This window comes from Gymnodraco acuticeps, unplaced genomic scaffold (assembly GCF_902827175.1).
Source record: "Gymnodraco acuticeps unplaced genomic scaffold, fGymAcu1.1, whole genome shotgun sequence".
In the NCBI taxonomy this organism is placed as follows: Eukaryota; Metazoa; Chordata; class Actinopteri; order Perciformes; family Bathydraconidae; genus Gymnodraco; species Gymnodraco acuticeps.
Window position 1 is genome coordinate 2697548 of NW_022990693.1, and position 6038 is coordinate 2703585.

Genomic DNA, 6038 nt, shown 5'->3' on the forward strand with positions numbered 1-6038 from the left:
ACACGAACGCGCACATGACCAATGAGGGCACGAGATAATTTTGTGCCCCGATGGAAGGCTGACAGGCAGGTAAGCTATCCAGTTATTTTAGCCGGGCCGGCTATCGGGATGTTAAAAGCATTCCATGGAGTATAACAAAAAGTGTATCTCGAGCCGGTTTCTCAAACTTACCTACCCCACCTTTAACATTAACATTAACATCATGGTAACACCATGGCGACCGGCGGCACACCTGCAGCTGTACCGCTTGTAATTAGGTTCAACTATAAAAACTTTGAACAAAACGCCGGCGGCACCAACAAAAGGAGCGCACACTGCAAAGTCTGCAATATTAAAATCAAGGATGCTGGTGCAACAACGTCAAATTTCATCAGGCACTTGAAAACTCACCCGGAGAGGTCAGTCACATTAACGCATATGGACGGTTAGCAAACATGTTTAGCTCAGCATCAGCTATGTAATGTTAACTTAGCTTGCTACTAGCTTTGTAACTGAATATTTGAAAAGATGAGTGAATGTTTGCTTGTCACACTTGTTTGCGTTGAGTGGCGTTGACATCCAAGTCTTCACATGACATAAAAAAGGTCACTCAAGGTACACACAGCCATAATAACTTTGTATTATTAGTGTAGGATACTTATGTATGCACAACATCTGAAGATGTGTAGTTTTATTCATGTTTTCACATAATTTTACAGCATATTGCTATATTATTTCAGACTCAGTATTTGAGGAGTTCTTTTCCAAAATGCTATAAACGCCAAATTGAAAAAAATTGAGTTTGTCATGCCATTTTGCTGTTTGTAGCCTTTATTTAACCAGGTGAAAGCCCCTTGAGATCAAAAGATCTCTTTTTCAAGGGTGACCTGCAGGACATTAGTTACACATGTAACATAAAAACAACAGAACAACAATAAGGATGACATACAACATAATGTACAGCGTACAGTTTACAAACTCTATTTACAGAGACAGGTACCATGAGTATCAAACAGCATGTCACCCAGCTGAGTTTTAAAATGATGCAGGGGAACCAAAGTGCTCAGTTTTAAACATGTTTGCAGACTGTTCCAATTTAGTGGAGCTGCACAACTAAAAGCTTTCTTCCCTAAGATAGTCCTAGCACTTGGCACATTTAATAAAACAACATCATGAGATCTCAGGCAATAAGTACTTTCAATTCGTTGAGAGATCAGAGAGCAGATATAAAAAGGTAGTTTACCCAACATGGCTTTGTAAATGAACATGTACCAATGACTGAGCCTCCGGACAGTTAGTGAAGGCAGACCTGCCTTGGCATATAGGGTACAGTGATGAGTAAGTGCTTTACAGTTAGTAACAAGTCTCAGGGCACTGTGATAGGCGGCATCTAACTTTTCCAGGCAATGGGCAGGTGCATTCATATAGATCAAATCACCATAGTCCAGCACAGGTAAAAAGGTCACAGTGACTAGCCTTTTCCTGGCTTCAAAAGAGAAACAGGACTTGTTTCTGAAAAAGAAACCTAGTCTAACCCTCAGCTTTTTAAGCAGGTTATTGACATGAAGTTTAAAAGTAAGACAATCATCAAGCCAGATACCAAGGTATTTATAACTGGTAACCACTTCAAGTACTTGTCGTTGCATAGTAACAATATCCAAAACAGGCTCTGGTGTCTTTTTAGCTTTTGAAAATAGCATTACCTTGGTTTTATCAACATTTAAAATAAGCTTAAGTTCAGCGAGCTGAGTCTGAATAATGTTAAAAACAGCCTGTAATTTAACACCAGCCTCCTTAATGGAGGGACCTGCACAATACATCACGGTATCATCAGCATAAAAATGTAAAGTAGCTTCATCCACATTTTCACCTAAACTGTTGATATATATGGAGAATAAAAGTGGACTTAAAACAGAACCTTGAGGAACACCATTAGCAATGTTTAACCACTCAGAAGACAGCCCATCAAAGTGAACACATTGGGACCTTTCAGAGAGGTAGTTCACAAACCACCCTACTGCATGGCTGGATATGCCGATACTGAGTAGCCTCTGCTTTAAGATGTGATGATCGACGGTATCAAACGCTTTGGAAAGGTCAATAAATAGAGCTGCACAACTCTGCTTATTGTCTAAAATACTCGTAATGTCCTTTACCACTTTCATTGTGGCAGTGATGGTGCTATGTTGTTTTCTGAAGCCTGACTGATGTTTAGACAGGATATCATTTTTACATAAAAACTCCTTTACCTGTTCACTCACTAGGCATTCGAGGACCTTTGCCAGAACTGACAATTTAGAGATTGGCCTATAGTTATTTAAAATAGTTGCCTCCCCTCCTTTTAGTAAAGGCAAGACATAAGCTGACTTCCATACTTTTGGAATTGCATTTGTGCTGAGGGAGAGGTTAAAAAGAGTAGTAAGAGGAAGAGCAATAAAATCTGCAGCTATCTTTAAAAAGAAAGGTTCTACGTTGTCGCTGTGTACTGAACCTATTCACTGCTCTATCAACGTTTCATGCCAAATCGCTATATATCCTTGTTTAAAATGTACGGCAAGATGCAGTTCCTTTCCAAACCGCGATAAGCGCAGAACCTATTTTGAGCCTAAACGCGATATGTCCTCTCTACCAATCAGAATTCGGTGAGCATTCTATGCAATCCAACATGGCGGCGCTCTTGAGTCGAGGTTTGTTTATGTTCATTCAGTCTTCGAAATAAGTCTTTAAATGTCTTTAAACTGTTGTAACTTTGATGGCCTGGATGAGCCATTGAGACCTACACCTGGGGGTAGAAAACGTCGACTGGACAAAGAAAACCACAAAAAAGTGTGGCGCGTTAATACCGACTGTGGGATGTCAACACAAAGCTGCTGCGAAAGGTTTCTGTCAGGCCGAGAAGCTGTCACCGGACGACCTGATGATGAACTTCAACCATTTGTACGAAAAACCAAACAAGGTTGACCAGGACCGGGCTATACTTCATCTCCTGGACATCACGCAAGTGAAAAGGAAGTGTCCGAAAGTTCAGGATGTAAACAAACAAAAAGACCGGAACGTATCTGTCAAGTACAATCACTTGTGCAACAGTCACCCAGAGAAGGGGTCCTTCATTAAAGTGTTTGGTGAGTACAACTTTCGTTTCAGAATTTGCTAGTTTATTACCGTTTTGTAGGTTTCTCCCTTGCGACAAAGATCTTCTGCTGTTAATAAGCATGCTAACGTGACATGGCCTACTGATGTCATTGCTATAGAGCAGGGCTACGGAAGCTGTGTGTGTGTGTGTGTGCGTGTGTGCGCGTGTGTGTTGTGTGTGTGTGGTGTGTGTGTGTGTGTGTGTGTGTGTGTGGTGTGTGTTGTGTGTGTGTGTGTGTGTGTGTGTGTGTGTGTGTGTGGGTGTGTGTGTGTGTGTGTGTGTGTGTGTGGTGTGTGTGTGTGTGTGTGTGTGTGTGTGTGTGTGTGTGCCTTCCTCCTAAGGCTTTGAGGTTATAAACACTGCCGGGCGTCTGTAACGACGATAAGAGCTAGTAAGGCTGTAGGTCTGTGCCAGAGCGCAGCTCGAGCGAGAGAGAGAGAGAGAGAGAGTAGAGAGAGAGAGAGAGACGATCGAGAGAGAGAGAGAGAGAGAGCGAGCGCTATCTGAGGAAGGAGAGCGCGAGACGAGCGAGACCGGGGCGACTAGAGCGCTCGAAGCAGAGAGAGCGAGAGAAATCGAGAGAAGAGCGAGCAGTGGAGGATGTAGGAGAGAGAGGGGAAGAGAGTAGGTGATGTTAAGCAAAATAGGTTCCTAACCCCTGCTAAGGAGAAAACTGGAATGGTAATAGCAAGTTAGTTGTGTGTAATTCTGTAATAATCTTTGAGGCTCAGAACCATGCTCAGACCAGCTACTCCCTCTATTATTGAGTGTTCTCCAAGGATTTCAATCCTGGCTTTGGTCACCCAGCCACAGATGCATGCGCTGATTGTGCCAAGTACAAGCTCAGGATTGCAGATCCAAACCTATCTGAGACAGAGAAGAGGATGGAATCTGCATCATTCATCTTGCATCGCCGCCGTGCGCGCGTCTATTATGACCTGTTAGGCAGGGTTGCCAGACGTCATGTGACCCTCTGTTTTGACATGATGCAAAACATGGTCCTTCCAAAAAAAAACAATAGGACAGGCCTATTACTCGCGGCAGATGTATCTGTACCTGTTTGGTGTGGTTGTGCACCACGGAGAGAACAGTTACTAGGCAAAAGATGATATCCATCTGTATTTGTGGCAGGAGAATGAGGGTAGCAAAGACAGCAATATGATTGCTTCTGCGCTGAGTGACTGCCTCAAGCTTCGACTTCAGGACAAAGTCGGCAGATCCAGGGGGCTTCGGCTGTTCAGCGACTCTTGTTTTGGGCAGAACAAGAACATCAGCATGGTGTCCATGCTGATGGAACTTCGACAGCTTTTTTCCAACCTTAGCATAGAGCACACCTTTCCAGTAAGGGGCCACAGTTATCTCCCTGCAGACCGAGTCTTTGGCAGAATTGAGCAGAAGATCCGGAAAATGGACACAATTCTGCTACCACAGGAATACCATGCCATCCTGCAGCAATTCGGCCACGTTCACGTTTATGGCAAAGACTGGGAGGCGTTTGATTATAGGTCAGACGCAAAAGTGTGTGTTAAGGCTACAATGGGAAGTATTGTTTCCATAGTGTATTAAAGCGGGGCAAGCGGTGGGCTGACCTGAAGCCTGAGTTACTTCCAAAGCAGACTTCTGTGAAGGCTGCAAAGAAGCGCGATGTGCTGGCACTATTAGGAGCAATAGGTGTGTCTGATGTGGTGAGGGCTTTTTATGATGATGCACTGTATCAGGTGACTGACAATGCAGGCCAGAGTGATGAAGATGCAGAGTGATCCATTCTCTCTCTCTCTCTCTCACACACACACACACACACACACACACACATACACACACACACACACACACACACACACACACACACACACACACACACACACACTGTAGTGAAATATTTGTATGTATTCATGTTAGCAAACTATGGATAAGCTTAAAATGGGAATAATTTGGGTAAAACTGTGAGCTGGATTTGGGGCCTGTTGACATGTGTTTTTGAGGACAAAGGAAGATGGGGGAAGGTGAGAGCATGTCTTGATTTGCATTCAACTTAGATCTAGCTACAGTGATTGGGGAAGCACCAGTCTGAGGTGTTAGTGATATTTGGGGCTGCCAATCAAGGAGGTCCAAATGGGAGGATCTGATAACTCCTCCCATTGTTAAAAAGTATAAACACAGACACACACGCGGTGTTCAGCCTCTTTCCTCTGGCTGGCTCACGTGCAGGTAAATTCGGGATCCCAAAGATTAACTGTATTGAATTTGTACTGTATTGATTGTATTGCATTGTCATATTACCATTAAAGTAGATTATTGTTTACTTGGTGGCACTGGATTCCTTCCTGTATTATAACCAGCTTGATAGGGACGCGCGGAGATTTGAAAAGCGGATCAGTTATCCCTTTAAATCTCTAACAAGTGGTGACCCAGACGTGCCAGATATAACGAAGCTGAGGAAGAATCCAGACGACCAGAATGGGTCGGGAACAAACGCTTTCAAACATCTCAGACAATTGGCAGGGCCCTGCACGAACTCTACAAATAAAGGTACGCAGACGCCTGTTATGAAAACCGACTGTCTGTAATTGGATACACTCAAACTTTAGGATTGTCTGTAGGCGTTTCACAGTGTTTTTAAAGTTTAAATGGAATATACAATGCATATTTTACTATGTTAGGAAAGTTATATACAAAACGTAAACGTTGATCGCCAGGTAGACGGAAAGTCCTGTGTAACGTAAATAGAGCAGTTTGGCGCGGATCTGCAGGTAGTTTATTCCTGAGTGGCGTGGAGACGGTGCAGTTTGTTTGGTTGCGAGGTTTGATTCCTGCACGACAAAACCTGGAAACACGATATTTTAGATCGGGTCGCCGTTTAAAACTGGGGTTAAATAACAGACCAAGGCTGAAAGCTAAAAGCCAGAGGTCAGTTATATGTTAAATC